Source organism: Schistocerca serialis, chromosome 5 (genome assembly GCF_023864345.2).
Source record: "Schistocerca serialis cubense isolate TAMUIC-IGC-003099 chromosome 5, iqSchSeri2.2, whole genome shotgun sequence".
Taxonomy (NCBI): Eukaryota; Metazoa; Arthropoda; class Insecta; order Orthoptera; family Acrididae; genus Schistocerca; species Schistocerca serialis.
The window spans coordinates 38362629-38382369 of record NC_064642.1 but is presented as its reverse complement, the minus strand read 5'-3'; the positions used below and the strand labels follow the sequence as shown (position 1 = coordinate 38382369).

General features: G+C 42.7%; 1 protein-coding gene across 1 annotated transcript in view; it reads right to left on the bottom strand.

Annotated features, from left to right (window-relative positions):
* The window catches only part of LOC126481369 (sideroflexin-2), a 170231-nt gene that overhangs the window by 149739 nt on the left and 751 nt on the right, over window positions 1–19741 (bottom strand). The gene's annotated exons all lie outside the window — the stretch shown is intronic.

The following is a 19741-nucleotide window of genomic DNA, read 5'->3' as shown; positions in this document are numbered from 1 at the left end:
GGGATACTCTCAGTCGATGTATTGCTGCATGTCTTCAGACCCCTAGGACAGTTCAGGAGCTCCGACAGATACTGGTGCAAGAATGGGAGGCTATACCCCAGCAGCTGCTCAACCACCTGATCCAGAGTATGCCAACCCGTTGTGCGGCCTGTGTACGTGTGCACGGTGATCATACCCCACATTGATGTCAGGGTACATGCGCCGGAAACAGTGGGGTTTTGTAGCACGTGTTTCGGGACGGTTTTCTCAACTTATCACCAATACTGTGGACTTACAGATCTGTGACGTGTGCATTCCCTATGTGCCTATGCTGTTAGCACCAGTTTTGTGTAGTGCCACGTTGTGTGACACCACATTCTGCAATTATCCTTAATTTATGAGCATGAGTGTAGTATATCTTGGTGAGTAGATTTTTTATCTACTAAATTACACTATATTTTCACTTAATATGAAGGTAGATACTTTTAAAATAAGACTGCAGCAGAATCTATGGGAGAAATGTTACTATTCAGTAGAAGAATTCAAATTCATGGAAAATAACAACTCTGAATTATTAATGTTATGTATATTATGAGACTAATAAATCTCATTTCATTCGTCTTAATGACACCAAATGTGCATATAATAAAATGAAGGATGAAATTTTCATCTACATCAATCTCTATACTCTGCGTACCACTGCAGAGTACATGGTAGAGGGTACTTTCCATTGTTCCATGTGTTAGAATAGAAGTGAGATTGTGCAGCAGACTTTTCCCATGATCATGGAAATAGGAACAGTGCTAGTGTTAGGAAGAAGAAGAAAGTACTGCTGCAGGGTAGTAGTCGTGTCACCCTTTGGTTACAGAAGAGGTCAGGATCACACTTGTCACGTCATCAGCTCTTTCCAACCAAGTGCCATGCTAAATTAGGTGACAAATGCCTAAGGGCCTTTGCAAAAGAATTTAACTAAACATTTTCAAATAATAATAGTGCGTGGAGCAGGGAACAGCTGAATCAAGGGCAGGGAATGCGACAGAGGTGGTGATCTGAAATAAGGTAATCTCTTTAACTGGCAACACAAATGTCCTCATGGTCAAGTTATGTGAGTGGTATCACTTTGGTAGTGCTGTATGTTAAGTTAATGCAGAGCTAGAAGTGGCGCTGAGGTCTGCTAACTGGGCATGTGTTGCACTGGTGCTGGTTGGGACTACTGGGATATAGGATTTCACTAGACACAGTTTGAATCTCAATAGAGCTGGGATGGCAAAGCTTGTGGAGCTAATTAAAAAGACTGGGGATGGGGCAACATGTGCTCAAATTTCTGTTGTCATGTGCAGAAGAACTAGGCCTTTTTTGGAATAGTTCATGACAATAACTACCCCTGCCTCAAAAGTGCCTCGACAAGTTTAGAGGTTTTTGCAAGATAGAATGTGCCACACTCACCAGTAACAGGAAAGAAATCTATTAAAAATGAAGTACTTGAGGCTGAATTAGTCTTAGACCGGAATAGTGGTATGCATTAGAGAGCACTGGTGTAACGATACTGGAATATAACATATAGTGCCCCTGTCATATGAAAGAGCACTGTAGAACTACGGTAAAAATGTCAGGCACTGACCTGGCAATGCTTGAAATACCCAAAATGTTAATCATTTTGTGCTAGCGGCAATGTGGACACATTTTCAACAAATTAACCGAATCCCTGGACAGAGTCTCAGCCCTCAAAACTAACAAAATATCATATGCAAATGTCAACACAAACACAAGCGTAAAAGATGTAATCACTAACAACTTCTTAAGCATTATGAGTACTTTTGGCATAGCACGAACAGTTGATATTACTATGATGGTAATAAAAAATTCAGTATCAGTCTAAGACCATGTACTTGCATATATTGGCAGGGAAAATTGCCCCCCCCCCCTCCCCCCCCCCCACACACACACAAACACACACACACAAATATCAGTGGCCTGAAAGGAGGCACAGGATAGGCATGCAGAAGCCAGAGGCAGCAGATGCGCAGGATAGGAATCCGACAGCACATGGGGCACCAGAACTGGTGAGTCTGTGCAGTGCACTGTGACAATGCCAAGGAGGCATGGATGGGGAGGAAGTGTCGGGGCAGGGGAAGGGGTGTCTGTCGGGTAAAGGTGTGAATGCAGTGTGTTAGTGTAGGTTGAGGCCAGGAAGATTGCAGGGGCGATGGGTGTGTTGCAAAGATTCGCCCAAAAGCTAGCAAAGTTTTTATTACTTTTTGTGTGCCTGTTTCTACTATTTGGTGAGTGTTTTCTTTTACTCCTAAATTATTTATATTCTGCTAGAACTTTCCATTCCATTTTATTTTTGAGACATTTCCAAAAGTGGTCACTTAAGCATCTGCTATTGAAAAATCACCTCTGTTCTTTATAAAAAAAAACAGTGTACTAATACTGAGTTCCTAATTATTTAAACATAATAGAGGGAAACATTCCACGTGGGAAAAATATATCTAAAAACACAGATGGTGTGACTTACCAAACGAAAGTGCTGGCAGGTCGATAGACACACAAACAAACACAAACATACACACGAAATTCAAGCTTTCGCAACAAACTGTTGCCTCATCAGGAAAGAGGGAAGGAGAGGGAAAGACGAAAGGAAGTGGGTTTTAAGGGAGAGGGTAAGGAGTCATTCCAATCCCGGGAGCGGATAGACTTACCTTAGGGGGAAAAAAGGACAGGTATACACTCGCGCGCGCACACACACACATATCCATCCGCACATACACAGACACGAGCAGACATTTGTAAAGGCAAAGAGTTTGGGCAGAGATGTCAGTCGGGCGGAAGTAAAGAGGCAAAGATGTTGTTGGAAGACGGGTGAGGTATGAGCGGCGGCAAATTGAAATTAGCGGAGATTGAGGCCTGGCGGATAACGAGAAGAGAGGATATACTGAAGGGCAAGTTCCCATCTCCGGAGTTCTGACGGGTTGGTGTTAGTGGGAAGTATCCAGATAACCCGGACGGTGTAACACTGTGCCAAGATGTGCTGGCCGTGCACCAAGGCATGTTTAGCCACACGGTGATCCTCATTCCCACATAGAAAGCTTCCCAGTGTAGGCAGGTTAGTTGGTAAATCACGTGGGTGCTCTCACACGTGGCTCTGCCTTTGATCGTGTACACCTTCCGGGTTACAGGACTGGAGTAGGTGGTGGTGGGAGGGTGCATGGGACAGGTTTTACATCGGGGGCGGTTACAAGGGTAGGAGCCAGAGGCTAGGGAAGGTGGTTTGGGGATTTCATAGGGATGAACTAAGAGGTTACGCAGGTTAGATGGACGGCGGAAAGACACTCTTGGTGGAGTGGGGAGGATTTCATGAAGGATGGATCTCATTTCAGGGCAGGATTTGAGGAAGTCGTATCCCTGCTGGAGAGCCACATTCAGAGTCTGATCCAGTCCCGGGAAGTATCCTGTCACAAATGGGGCACTTTTGGGGTTCTTCTGTGGGAGGTTCTGGGTTTGAGGAGATGAGGAAGTGGCTCTGGTTATTTGCTTCTGTACCAGGTCGGGAGGGTAGTTGCGGGATGCGAAAGCTGTCTTCAGGTTGTTGGTGTAATGGTTCAGGGATTCCGGACTGGAGCCTACTCCAGTCCTGTAACCCGGAAGGTGTACACGATCAAAGGCAGAGCCACGTGTAAGAGCACCCACGTGATTTACCAACCGACCTGCCTACACTGTGAAGCTGTCTATGTAGGAATGACCAGCAACAAACTGTCCATTCACATGAATGGACACAGGCAGACAGTGTTTGTTGGTAATGAGGATCACCCTGTGGCTAAACATGCCTTGGTGCACGGCCAGCACATCTTGGCACAGTGTTACACCGTCCGGGTTATCTGGATACTTCCCACTAACACCAACTCGTCAGAACTCCGGAGATGGGAACTTGCCCTTCAGTATATCCTCTCTTCTCGTTATCCGCCAGGCCTCAATCTCCGCTAATTTCAATTTGCCGCCGCTCATACCTCACCTGTCTTTCAACAACATCTTTGCCTCTTTACTTCCGCCCGACTGACATCTCTGCCCAAACTCTTTGCCTTTACAAATGTCTGCTCGTGTCTGTGTATGTGCGGATGGATATGTGTGTGTGTGTGTGTGTGTGTGTGTGTGTGTGTGTGTGTGTGTGTGTGTGTGTGTGTGAGTGTATACCTGTCCTTTTTTCCCCCTAAGGTAATTCTTTCCGCTCCCGGGATTGGAATGACTCCTTACCCTCTCCCTTAAAACCCACATCCTTTCGTCTTTCCCTCTCCTTCCCTCTTTCCTGATGAGGCAACAGTTTGTTGCGAAAGCTTGAATTTCGTGTGTACGTTTGTGTTTGTTTGTGTGTCTATCGACCTGCCAGCACTTTCGTTCGGTAAGTCACATCATCTGTGTTTTTAGATATAATTATTTAAACAGTTACATATAGACACTCTGGAATCCACAGCTTCCTTAAAAAAATGTGTAATGGCAAAATAATGTACAGAGAGAAGCTAAAACATTATGACTGCTGCCCACCATGACATTGGACACTGCCCGGTGGCTTTGCGGGCATGTAATGCAATAACAAAACTATGTAAGCGGACCAGACACATATGGGGGATCACCCTAGTGAAGACATGGGCTGAAAAGGGGAAAATCCATCGAGATAAATGACTTTGACAAATGACAGATTATCATTTGGCAGAGCCTGTAAACAAGTACCTCGAAAACAGTGAAACTGGTTGAATGCTACTGTTGCGAGTATCTATGGAATGATGTAGAAGGACTGTAAAGCTACCACTAGGTGCTAAATGGTCGGAGTCCACGACTCATCACAGAATGTGGACTTCGGAGGCTCATCTACTTGGTAAACTACGATAGATGGTGACCTGTGGCATCTCTGCCAAAAGAGCACAATGCTGGTGGACACACAAATGTTTCAGAGCACACCATTCATCGTACACTGTTGAATATGGAACTCCACAGCAGACCACCCCTACGTGTTTATATGTTGACCTACCAACACCATCGTTTACGATCACAATGGGCATAGGACCATCAGGATTCGACCGTCAATCAATGTCGGCTCTTCAGATGAATGACATTTTTGCAACACTAGGTCGATGGCCATCTCCACAAACGCCATCATCAAGGTGAACGGCAGCTCGAAACATGCAGCATGCCACTAATGCGGGCTGGTGGGAGCAGTGTTACGCAATGGGAGACATGTTCCTGCACTTGTATGCGATCTGTGGTTATAATCGAAGACAGCTGCAAATCATCTGCAGTCCTTCATGCTTGATGTCTTCCCCAAGGGCGATGTCGTCTTTCGGCAGTGCAACTGTCCACATCTTGGAGCCAGAACCATGTTACAGTGATTGAAGGAACATTATCGTGAACTCGCCTCGATTCTTGGCAAACAGATCTGCCTGATGTAAATCTTATACAACCCATTTGGGTCGCTATCGGGCGCCATCACCACATATGCAAATCAGCGGCCCATTATGTACATGGCTTATGTGACCTGTGTGCAGACATCTGATGCCACATACCTCCAAAACCCACCAACAAACTGTTGGGTAACTGACACATGGAATCAGTGCTGTATTTTGTTCCAAAGATGGACAAACAAGCTATTAAGTGGGTGGTCATAATGTTTTGGCTCATCAGTGTATGATGCAGAGAACAAAAATAAAGTAATATGAGATGTCATAAAATAGAAACCCGAAAGGGCACACATAAGTGACTATTTTGCAACTAATGCAAAGAAGCTGCTAAAAAAAATGTAGCACCCACAACGATGCCACAATATACCTCACAATACAACGAGAAATCAGGAAAACAGAAGGGCTAGATGAGATGCCAAACTCTTTTCTGAAGATGTGTATGAACAGCATAAAATATTTCTTGTTGAGAAATGTTTTGAATATGTCAGTCTGCAGAAACACGAGGCCCTTATTTGCAGGTGACGAAAATGCAATCAGTCTAGTACGGAGATTGGGTAAAAGTGGATCTACTTGGTTATTTTGTTATTTATGTGCAATATATGTTCATAAGATGCATCAAAATACCCATCTGAAGCTTGTCCATTAACTAATAGAGGTATTCTGAATTTATTTTGTGGTTTTAGATTTTGCAATGATAAGTGTGTTGCATATGGGAAAGTTCATTGAAAGTGGCACAAATGTGGATATCAGGCTATGCTACAGATCTACGTGTTACCACAAACTTTATTTCACTTATACATTCACTGCCTTTGCCAACTCAATTGGCAACCAAATTATCACTTTCCAACCTAACCTAGACCTTTGACTATGCTATAAGTCAGACTGCCACCCCACCCAGATGGGTACTACCATACTCTACGCAACGTTTGCTTACAAAACTCTTGTGCAACCCATCCTCGAATATTGCACAAGTGTGCACGATCCATACCAAACACGACTAACTTTGGGTTGTTGGTAGGTTAATCATAAAATGCAACCAATCTACAAAGGAGATTGCTTCTTGTGTGTCCCATTTTACAATATTGCTAAACTGTGTGGGACCCATATGAAATGGTACTAACAGGGGGCCTGAATATATACACAGCAGAGCAGCATGAGCTGTGGACTTTTTGACCAACTGGAAAGAGTCAAAAAAATACTGTAAAAACTGCCTCAAGAAAGTCTGCTTACAAGTTACAAAAACAAGTAAGTATTAGACAAAGAAACTAAGAATATATTATAGTTCTCTACGTATTTCTTCCTTAGGGACCATGAATACATGATTAGACTAATTAAAGGAAAATCTCATATAAGATGTGAAACAAATACTAACAAAGAGATAGAGGGGCTGGCCAGTACTTACCTCAGCTCAGTACAGCCGATAGATACACATAAAACAGAACTGAAAATTTACATTCCTAGCTTTCGGAACTTTGTTCCTTCATCAGGGAGGAGAGAGGGGAAAAAAGGGAAGAAGGGAAAGTGGATTCAGTTACTCACAACCCAGGTTATGAAGCAACAGGGAAAGGTAAACAGGGAGGGTAGCAAGGATGGAGGCATGGTTGTCAGAGGGAAGCCAAAGATATTCTACTGTAAGTACTGTGCCAGCTTCAAACCAAAGAGGATGCATACAGAAGTAAAGTATAAAGATAAACACAACTATGTAGGATGAAAAGATGCGTGAATGGCTAAAGAGGAAAGGGAAAGAGGAGAAGACTGAAGAGTGAATGGGAGTGAGGTTGTTTAACGTAGGTTCAGTCCAGGGGGATGGCGGGATGAAAGGATGTGTTGGAGTGCAAGTTCCCATCTCCGCAGTTCAGAGGGACTGGTGTTGGGTGGGAGAAGCCAAATGGCACATACGGTGTAGCAGGTTCCTAGGTCCCTAGAATTATGCTGGAGGGCATGCTCCGCTACTGGGTATTGGGCATCTCCTAGGCGGACAGTTCGTCTGTGTCCGTTCATTCGCTCAGCCAGTTTGGTTGTTGTCATGCCGATGTAAAAGGCTGTGCAGTGCAGGCACCTCAGTTGATAAATGACATGTGTAGTTTCACACGTAGCCCTGCCTTGAATTGTGTATGTTTTACCAGTAGCGGGGCTGGAGTAGGTGGTTGTGGGCGGATGCATGGGGCAGGTTTTGCAGCGGGGTCGGTTACAGGGGTAGGAACCGCTGGGTAGAGAAGGTAGTCTGGGAATATTGTAGGGTTTAACAAGGATGTTACGGAGGTTAGGGGGGCGACGAAAGGCAACTCTGGGTGGTGTGGGGAGAATTTTGTCAAGGGATGATCTCATTTCAGGGGTTGACTTGAGAAAGTCATATCCCTGGTGGAGTAATTTGTTGATGTTTTCGAGGCCAGGATAATATTGGGTGACAAGGGGGATGCTTCTGTGTGGTCTGGGGGTAGGAACATTGTTGTTGGACGGGGAGGAATGTATTGCTCGGGAAATCTGTTTGTGGACAAGGTCTGCAGGATAGTTGCGGGAGAGGAAAGCACTGGTCAGGTTATTGGTGTAGTTGTTGAGGGATTCGTCACTGGAGCAGATACGTTTGCCACGAATACCTAGGCTGTAGGGAAGGGAGCGTTTGATGTGGAAAGGATGGCAGCTATCAAAGTGAAGGTACCAGCCAACAATCACTGCCAACAATCTCTTCCACACCTACCAGTATCATCCATTTCCGTCGATTTCTTGTTGCTGGCGATATTTTTGTGCCATTGGCTATCTTTCTCTGCCACAAGAAAAATTTTTTGGGACGTTTCTGCCCCACCCGCGATCTTTTTTGCGGCACGCGCGATCGCTTTTGCGGCACGCGCGATCGCTTTTGCGGCACGCGCGACTGCTTTTGCGGCACGCGCGATCTTTTTTCGCCACTCGCTATCTCTGTTTTTGAGCTACGTGTGTTCTTTTTCCCCTGATCTGGACATACTTGCTTGGTCTGGTCAACTTTTTCCGTATTTTTCTTATTTACTGGTCTTCCTTTGGTATTGAACATTACCAACACAATTTCTTTCCTTCTCGTCCTTCCCTCCGTGTTTCACTCCTTCTTATGATTACTATCTCAACTTTAGTTATTTAATAGTTACCCACTATGTATCCTAATCCTATACCACATTATTTACATTCATTCCGGAAACATGCATTCACTGTAGCCAAACTGCAATCCCACATACTTTTCCTCCAGTCCTGCTTAACCTTTGGAATTACCCCTAAAGGGCTTACCTTAAAAGTTCCCATCTCTGGGTGCAATTCCTCCTTCCACCAGTCTCTCCTGGACTTCCAGAACCTTCAATCCTTAGCCCTTACCCAACTTGTCCTGAATCTCTACACTACTTCATGTAACCACCACTCCCAACAGCTCCTATCTCTCTTCAAAGTCCTCCACCTCTCAAACCCTTGCTTGGAGAACACACTGAGGAACATCATCCTAGAAGCCAGCTGCAAACTTGAGTTCCATGCCACACAACACCTGAAAAAACTATCCACAGTGCTAGTGCAACACCTAAGAAGTGGGGTCCCTCTCCCTATCCCTCACAAACACCAACCACAACAGAACCTTCAACAAACCCCCCTCATAGCCAACAAACCTAGCCTAGCCACCCTACTCAATCTCCCCATCCCAGCACATACCCCACACAGACCAAATCTCAACTATAACCACAGTCAAATGCCACATATCACCAGTCCCAATTCAGTCCTAAACCTCTCATCCAGATCCCTCTCTCCTCCAGAGACATCTGTTCTATCAAAAGGCTTAACCTTTAGCCCCACACCTAAATTCAACCACACTGCCCTGGTTAAAGATCTCCTCTCATTCACCCGGAACCTCAACTGGAAATATCACTTCACTACCCAAACACAGCCTCCAAGTACTAGACCCAGTGTTGAACCCTGTCTAGAACAGTTTCGACTGCCTTCTCAAAGGGATCCTCCTCCCCTCCCCCAAAACCATCCCTTGCAGACATTTCAGGAATTCCTCACATCCATTGTTGCCTCCCAGTCCTTCTTGAAGAACATCCCGACAACCCCCAACATCACCCCAGCTGAATCCCGTGCCATTAAAGAGCTGAAAATAGACCACTCTATTGTCATCCTCCCGGCGGATAAAGGCTCCACAACTGTCGTACTTGACCGTGTGGAGTATGTGGCAGAAGGACTGCGTCAACTCTCTGACACCTCAACCTACAAAGCTGTTACCCAGGATCCCATTCCCTCCATCCAGACTGAGCTGCAAAAAATCCTAAAAATCCAAGGTCCCTCACAAGGCCTCACAACGGCTTCCATAGACTTACTCACTCCACCTGGGCCACGTACCCCTACCTTCTACCTATTACCCAAAATCCACAAAGAGAACCATCCTGGCCGTCCCATTGTAGCAGGCTTCAAATCCCCAACCGAACGTATCTCAGCTCTGGTAGACCAGCATCTACAACCTATCACCTGCAGACTCCCATCCTACATCAAAGACACAAACCACTTCCTAGAACGCCTCAAATCCATTCCCACTCCTCTCCCACCTGAAACCTTTCTTGTCACCATAGATGCTACATCCCTTTACACAAACATCCCACATACCCATGGTCTCTCTGCCCTTGAGCACTACCTCTCCCAACGCCCACCCGAAGATCTTCCAAAAACCTCGTTCCTTATCACACTTACCAACTTCATCCTCACCCATAATTACTTCACTTTTGAAGGCCAGACCTACAGACAAATCAGGGGAACGGCCATGGGAACCAGGATGGCTCCCTCCTATGCCAACCTCTTCATGGGCCGCATGGAGGAGGCTTTCCTGAAGACCCAACAGCTGCTTCCCCTGGCCTGGTATAGGTTTATAGATGACATCTTTGTGGTCTGGACTCATGGTGAAGAAACACTCCTTAATTTCCTCCATAACCTCAACTCCTTTTCGAATCTGAATTTCACCTGGTCCTTCTCCAAAACCCAAGCCACCTTCCTGGATGTTGACCTTCATCTTGTTGAAGCTTACATCCACACCTCTGTCCATATCAGACCCACAAACAAACAACAGTACCTTCACTTTGATAGCTGCCATCCTTTCCACATTAAACGCTCCCTTCCCTACAGCCTAGGTATTCGTGGCAAACGTATCTGCTCCAGTGACGAATCCCTCAACAACTACACCAATAACCTGACCAGTGCTTTCCTCTCCCGCAACTATCCTGCAGACCTTGTCCACAAACAGATTTCCCGAGCAATACATTCCTCCCCGTCCAACAACAATGTTCCTACCCCCAGACCACACAGAAGTTCCCCCTTGTCACCCAATATTATCCTGGCCTCGAAAACATCAACAAATTACTCCGCCAGGGATATGACTTTCTCAAGTCAACCCCTGAAATGAGATCATCCCTTGACAAAATTCTCCCCACACCACCCAGAGTTGCCTTTCGTCGCCCCCTAACCTCCGTAACATCCTTGTTAAACCCTACAATATTCCCAGACTACCTTCTCTACCCAGCGGTTCCTACCCCTGTAACCGACCCCGCTGCAAAACCTGCCCCATGCATCCGCCCACAACCACCTACTCCAGCCCCGCTACTGGTAAAACATACACAATTCAAGGCAGGGCTACGTGTGAAACTACACATGTCATTTATCAACTGAGGTGCCTGCACTGCACAGCCTTTTACATCGGCATGACAACAACCAAACTGGCTGAGCGAATGAACGGACACAGACGAACTGTCCGCCTAGGAAATGCCCAATACCCAGTAGCGGAGCATGCCCTCCAGCATAATTCTAGGGACCTAGGAACCTGCTACACCGTATGTGCCATTTGGCTTCTCCCACCCAACACCAGTCCCTCTGAACTGCGGAGATGGGAACTTGCACTCCAACACATCCTTTCATCCCGCCATCCCCCTGGACTGAACCTACGTTAAACAACCTCACTCCCATTCACTCTTCAGTCTTCTCCTCTTTCCCTTTCCTCTTTAGCCATTCACGCATCTTTTCATCCTACATAGTTGTGTTTATCTTTATACTTTACTTCTGTATGCATCCTCTTTGGTTTGAAGCTGGCACAGTACTTACAGTAGAATATCTTTGGCTTCCCTCTGACAACCATGCCTCCATCCTTGCTACCCTCCCTGTTTACCTTTCCCTGTTGCTTCATAACCTGGGTTGTGAGTAACTGAATCCACTTTCCCTTCTTCCCTTTTTTCCCCTCTCTCCTCCCTGATGAAGGAACAAAGTTCCGAAAGCTAGGAATGTAAATTTTCAGTTCTGTTTTATGTGTATCTATCGGCTGTACTGAGCTAAGTACTGGCCAGCCCCTCTATCTCTTTGTTAGTATTTGTTAGACTAATTAAAGTGCACACATGTAACACAGACCACCTCTTGCATATTACGGTAATAGAAATTATTCTGCAGAACAGAACTAGTTTTCTTTCAAGGAGAAAATTTCTTAGTTTGTTATCAAATTTTACTTTGCTGTCTTTCTCACATTTTGTATCACTAGGTAAGTGATCAAAAAGTTTTGTTGCAGCATGTGCACCCCCTTTTGGGAGCAAGACAACCTTTATGTGGAGTAATGAATGTCATTTTTCTGTCTGGTATTGTAATTATGTGCCTCATTGTTCCTTTTGAACTGTAATGGATTATTTACAACAAACTTCTTGGGGGAATAAATATACTGTGAAGCAGTAGTTAGAGTGCCTAACTCCCACTCCTTAAACAGATGTCTACAAGATGATCATGGGTGAGCACCACATATTATTCTGCGCAATGAAGATTTTCTTTCTTAAATATGAATTACCCCAGAACATTATTCCATACGACATTACTAAATGAAAATATGCAAAATGTGTCAATTTACTGATTTCTCTCTCCCCAAAATTTGCACTGATTCTAAGTGCAAACATGGCTGAACTAAGTTGTTTTAGGAGCTCCAAAATGTTTTTTTTTTCTGATTTAAATTCTCATCAATATGGGTCCATAAGAATACTGAAGTTTCATCTTATTTATTATTTCCTTACAATGCATTATACTTATCATTGGTGTAGTACCCCTAGATGTGCAGAACTGAACAGTTGCGCATTCTTAAAATGGAGGCTGATACCATTTGCCGAAAACCAGCCAACGATACTTTTACAAACTTTGTTTACCAATTTCTTCTGTTTCTGTTCATATACTTGGGTTGATTAGAATACTAGTGTCATCTACAAAAACAACTAATTCTGCTTGTTGTATACTAGACGGAAGATGGTTTACATATGTGAGGAACAGTACTGGACCTCAGACTGAATCTTGAGGAATCCCATACGTGATTTCTCACGTCAGACTTACATCCTTGGTCTATATTGCTTGAATTACTGAGTAGAACTTTCTGCATTCTTTTGGTCAGATATGACATTACTTATTGGTAGGCTATACCATCAATCCCATAAAACATCAATTTATCTAGAAATGTACTGAGAGTCACAAAGTCAAATGCCTTAAACAGGTTGCAGAAAATACCAACCGACACAATTTTATTATTTAAGGCTTGTAAAACCTGGTGAGTGAACGTGTAAATGGCATTCTCAGTAGGACAAACCTTCTGAAACCCAACTTACGGTTTCTCACAGGTACTATTATTGCTAAGGTGATATGCTATTCTACATATCACCTACCAAAAAATTTTTGGAAAATGATGTCAGCAGTGAAATAGGTTGGTAGTTACTGACATCTCTCTTATCACCTTTCTTAAGAAGAGGTTTAACAATGGCATATTTCAGCCCCTATGGAAAAATACCTTGAGTTAGTGATGCATCATATATTTCATGGAAACAAGTTTTAGTACTCTATTGAAAACACCATAAAAACCAGACGAGCTTTTATTTTTGAGGGTATGTGTAATTTTCAGTCAGGCAGCAGTTAGAGTTGACGGTAAATTGAGTTCATGGTTCAGAGTAGTTTCAGGGGTAAGACAAGGCTGCAACCTGTCTCCACTGTTGTTCATATTATTTATGGATCATATGTTGAAAACAATAGACTGGCTGGGTGAGATTAAGATATGTGAACACAAAATAAGCAATCTTGCATATGCGGATGACTTAGTTGTGATGGCAGATTCGATTGAAAGTTTGCAAAGTAATATTTCAGAGCTAGATCAGAAATGTAAGGACTATGGTATGAAGATTAGCATCTCCAAAACGAAACTATGTCAGTGGGAAAGAAATATAAACGGATTAAGTGCCAAATAGGAGGAACAAAGTTAGAACAGGTGGACGGTTTCAAGTACTTAGGATGCATATTCTCACAGAATGGCGACATAGTGAAAGAACTGGAAGCGAGGTGTAGCAAGGCTAATGCAGTGAGCGCTCAGCTACGATCTACTCTCTTCTACAAGAAGGAAGTCAGTACCAAGACTAAGCTATCTGTGCACCGTTCAATCTTTCCACCAACTTTGTTGTACGGGAGCGAAAGCTGGGTGGATTCAGGTTACCTTATCAACAAGGTTGAGGTTACGGATATGAAAGTAGCTAGGATGATTGCAGGTACTAGTAGATGGGAACAATGGCAGGAAGTGTCCACAATGAGGAAATCAAAGAAAAACTGGGAATGAACTGTATAGATGTAGCAGTCAGGGCGAACAGGCTTAGATGGTCGGGTCATGTTACACGCATGGGAAAAGCAAGGTTACCCAAGAGACTCATGGATTCAGCAGTAGAGGGTAGGAGGAGTCGGGGCAGACCGAGGAGAAGGTACCTGGATTCGGTTAACAATGATTTTGAAGTAACAGGTTTAACATCAGAAGAGGCACCAATGTTAGCACTGAATAGGGGATCATGGAGGAACTGTATGCTCCAGACTGAACGCTGAAAGGCATAATCAGTCTTAAATGATGATGATGTAATTTTCATAATTTCAGAAGATGAAGTTGTTGATACACTTATTTGACTTAATTTTATGAACGTTACATTTTCAACATACTGCTCTGATTTTGCTCTTGAACTGTTTCTGGCTATGTTTTCTGCTATATTTAAGAAATGATTATTAATACAAGATAGTTGCCACTCATCATGTAGTGGAGATGTTGAGTCACAGATAGGCACAGCATACTGTCAGAAAGTGAGCTTTCAGTCAACAAAGCCTTCGTAGGAAATACACACACACACACACACACACACACCACACACACACACACACACACACACACACACTTGACCACAGTCTCTGGCTGCTCTCAACAGCCAGAGACTGTGTGTGTGTGTGTGTGTGTGTGTGTGTGTGTGTGTGTGTGTGTGTGTGTGTGTCTTGTCTATTTCCGACGAAGGCTATGTTGGCTGAAAGCTCACAATCTGACAGTCTTTTTGTTATGGCTACCTGCAGCTCAGCATCTCCGATATATGTTGAGTAGCAACTAACCTTTTCATAATATTGTTATACCCCATCCTGGATTTTTCATTGTTATTTTGATTGTTAAACACATTTGCTACCTGCAACTCATCATTTATAGATGTTCCATTCAGTTCAAATGTTACATATTCTTCTGTGGCTGGTTGTCTTGTCTCTTGTTTCACTGCACACTATATAGCCTTATGTCCATTGTTGGAAGTACTGATTTTTGACATAATGTGTATGTTCTTTGATTTTTTAAATAACCTTTCTCAGTAAATCTGAGTATTGTTTTGTACTGTGCAACTATTGCAGGACACCTACTTGTTCTTGCCAGAAGATACATATCCCTTTTCCTTTCACAAGATGCTTGAATCCCTCTAGTGATCCATGGTATTTTACACAGCTGTTTAGTGTCCTTTCTGATTATCTTATGCAGAAAGATATTTTCAAATGATATGAATTTATCATGGAATAGATTACATTTTGTGTTAGCATTTGGTTCATTATAAATTACATCCCATGCTAATTCCAGTAAACTATTCTTAAAAACATTTGTCCAACAGTCGCCAACTGATTTCCACTGAGGAGTATCCGTACTGTAAGGCGCTATGTCATTTATCCTAACTATGCATCATGATCCAAAAGAGCATTTGTTACTGAGTAAACAATTATTTTCTTCCTTTTAGCTTCTTCATAGAAAACATTATCAATTACGATCCTACTGCCTTCAATCACAGGTGTTGGAAATTTAATTACCGAGATCAAATTATAGAGTCCAAATAAGGTACCCAGGTAATTTTTCCAATCAGAATCCCTCAGGAAATCTACAATGAAGTCACTACAGACTATTAACTCCTGATGTCTCACAGACAGCGTAGTCAGGAATGAAGATTCCTCATAAATATTTCAAAATTTCCCAGTGGTGTTCAATTACAATTAAAAGTGACCTATTTTTCACCATCAATTCACAAATGCAAACTTCTGTGTGCTGATCACTACAAAATCTACTTGTCTCAAGGTTTTTGAACTTGTGTTCCATCTTAATGTATGTAACAACTCCTCCTTTTCCCATGTCACTTCCACACGAGTAAGCTGCGACTATGTAATCTTTTATACATAACTTATCCAGCCCTGTGGCTACGTGTTGCTCACATTGGCACAGGAGGTCAATCTTTCCTTTCCAGAGCTCCTTAAATTTTCCACACAAGAAGCTCTTTTACCTTGCCTCTTAATTCCCTAATATATGGATGAAATGGATGGACATGTCCGAAAGAACAGATAACCAGCCATTGACATCCTTCTTCTGTGCTGGATGCACACGCATTGCCTGAAATCTTATGGGACACGGTAAGATTGTCTTCTGCGAGTAATGAGTGTAATGGGCAGGGGCACTACGAATGTAGTGTGTGGACACTAAGTTGGGGATGTGGGTCTCATGGGGAGCGTGCAAGGGATAAATCCCTGCAGTCACACTATCCTCTGTGCCTTCGGTGGCTCAGACAGATAGAGCGTCTGCCATGTAAGCAGGAGATCCCGGGTTCAAGTCCCAGTCAGGGCACACATTTTCAACTGTCCCCGTTGATGTATATCGACCCCTGTTGACAGCTTAGGGTCTTGATTTAATTGTCATTTAAGCTAACTCTACTTTTCTGTGCATTATTAAGCATTTTATGGGGCTCTTCTGTTATTTTCACTCCTATGGAAACAGGGTGCCTGAATCTTGGTTATAACTCAAAAATGGTGCCACTGACTCCAGTAAGCAGAGATCTTGTTGGTATGTGTGATGGTGCCCCGTGCCCCCACCCCCCTCCACACACACATATCTGCAAGAAGCTCGGAAACCTATTTTTCCCTCTCCTATTCAAGTGTAGCCCATATATGTCTAGTATGTTCCCATCTCCCAATTGCAGTATCTGGCACTGCACTCGTATGAGATTTTGTTTTGGTCAACAGCAACCTGCTCAACTCAGTGTTTATGCAGCTCACAGCAATGTTTACCCAGGGCTGGTCATGGCTCCGCAGGACCTCCACAAAGTTCATTTGTGGGCAAAGCTGCTACTCCTATTTCATCAAGGTTACGCCAATGCTGTAATTACTGATCTTAGCCAGGCTGTTCACCTTTGCACCGACTATAATAACCTGAACTTCTTTGCGAAAAACTTTGCACAAATTCTCTCTGTCCTCTGTCACCTGGCTAAGGCTAGCACTTGGCTTCACAAAACTTGTGACGCGGTACCGTGTCCCTACTTTTCCTGTACCATCTGGGGTACACCCCTCCCACAGCTCCTACACTGCTGAGGGTGACATAAAATTAAAATGAACATAATGCTACAGCAACATTTATATAAAATACATGGCTTCTCAAAGTTAAATATTAATGATGTCCACAGAATAAGGAAATGAAATCAGAAACAGGACTAAAATGTGCATACTATTCTAGATTTTGTACATTTTATCCTATAACACAATGAAACAATTAACTGATATAATGGAATGATATTATCATCTAATGTAATGCAAATGAACATTAGATGAATGGCCAACAATAAAACAAACCTCTGCCCACGACTTAAAAAAAAAGCATTTAAGAAATCAAAATGTACTGCATAACTGATGAAAGCAAAATTCCGAACAACACATGGGAGGAATGAAACTGTTGTATGGGGACCTTTGCACTCTGAGGAACCAAATTATAACATTAAAAGAGCAATGCTGAATTTATTTATTGTGTTATACAAGATCAAAAACAGTTACAAATGATGGCCAATATTAGAATCTCACAGCAACCATCTTTACATTAACTAAAAATTAATTTCTGCACATGCAGTACACATAGAAAAGTGCAAGGCAATAAAAAAGATCTGTGTGTGCTACGACATGATTTGAGATTTAATAATCCGTCCCAACTTGGGTCCCCATAGCCTGTATATAGTCATTAAGTAAAATCATTTTTCCTTTATTTGTCTTACTATTACAGGCAAATATATTAATTAATATTTTGAAGTTGTGTTAGCCCCTCTCTTTCTCTCTCTCTCTCTTTAAATATGTCTGCTTGTGTCTGTATGTGTGGATGGATGTGTGTGTGTGCGAGTGTATACCTGTCATTTTCCCCATGAGGTGGGTCTTTCCGCTCCCGGGATTGGAGTGACTCCTTGCCCTCTCCCTTAAGGCCCACATCCTTTCGTCTTTCCCTCTCCCTCCCTCTTTCCTGGTGAGGCAGCCGTTGGTTGCGAGGGCTGGAGTTTTGTGTGTATGTTTGTGTGTCTGTCGACCTGCCAGCGCTTTCGTTTGGTAAGTCACATCATCTTTGTGTTTAGATATATGTGGAATGTTTCCCTCTATATTATATATATATATATATATATATATATATATAAAAACAAAGATGATGTGACTTACCAAATGAAAGTGCTGGCAGGTCGACAGACACACAAACAAACACAAACATACACATGAAATTCAAGCTTTCGCAACAAACTGTTGCCTCATCCGGAAAGAGGGAAGGAGAGGGAAAGACGAAAGGAAGTGGGTTTTAAGGGAGAGGGTAAGGAGTCATTCCAATCCCGGGAGCGGAAAGACTTACCTTAGGGGGAAAGGAGGGCCTTTACAAATGTCTGCTTGTGTCTGTGTATGTGCGGATGGATATGTGTGTGTGTGCGAGTGTATACCCCTTCATTCCCCCTAAGGTAAGTCTTTCCGCTCCCGGGATTGGAATGACTCAACCTCTCCCTTAAAACCCACATCCTTTCGTCTTTCCCTCTCCTTCCCTCTTTCCTGATGAAGCAACCGTTTGTTGCTAAAGCTTGAATTTTGTGTGTATGTTTGTGTGTCTATCGACCTGCCAGCACTTTTGTTTGTTAAGTCACATCATCCTTGTAATGGCCTGTTCCTTTTTTAGATTGCTGTCTGAGATTAAATGTAGATAGTACTATCAAAGTACATGACCCATGTAACAGGCAGTAGATTTGGGGAAGGGGACCAAACAGCGAGGTCGTCGGTCCCATGCAACAGGGTGACTCATGTGTTGGGTATAAAATGAGTACGTAAATAAAAATGGGAGAGTAAGTGACTTTTTCAATTATTTGAATCTGGATCTATATTACAGCATTGTTTGAAGCAGTGATCAACTATTAGAAGCAGTCAATGAACAAAATTCACACACACATTAAAGGATAACAGCTGAAGCACACATTTTACTCCTAATGTTACATTAAATAAATGGTACAATGTCTTAAGCATTTCAAAATGCTCCAATAGTATGGGAAGAACTGTAGACTCAATACCTTAACCATACCTAAGCACAGTGCATTTGCACATTAAAAAAAAAACCTAAGAAGATATTAGCTTTATGAATGGAACTAAGCCTATGGAGTAACACACAACTGTATTCAAAACCTTAATATTTTTTCACTCTCATAAATTTTCATTCAGAAACATGTTTCCTTCTCTTAAAAGGTTTATATATATGTCACTAACTATCTAAATTTGCACTTACTATCAGGTTAGAGATGTTCTTTTGTACAGTCTACATAGTGATAGTTTCAGAAGTGCACATTTCATGTGCTAGAAGCTTTGTTACAGGTTTCTTCGGGATACAGTAATAATGCCTACACAGCAAGCTTTTTAAGAAGTATTTGAATTAATGTATACAAAGCAGATTTTTTATGTTGGATTAAATTATTTATTTGGTCTTTTAGATTACATGTTATACAAGAAGTGTACTTATACTGCGTGGCAAGTCACGACTTCGTCCACATTCGTCATTATTCAAGAGAGAGTTCAAGGCAATGTTCGAAAGCAAGCAATTAAAGTATACAAAAATTAGTGACACATTAAAGCGTATATGATTTTGTACAAGGCATGAAATAAATAAATTAGATATGGTATAAATCTAGTTTATGTTAAATACTGTTTACAGAACACGAAATGAA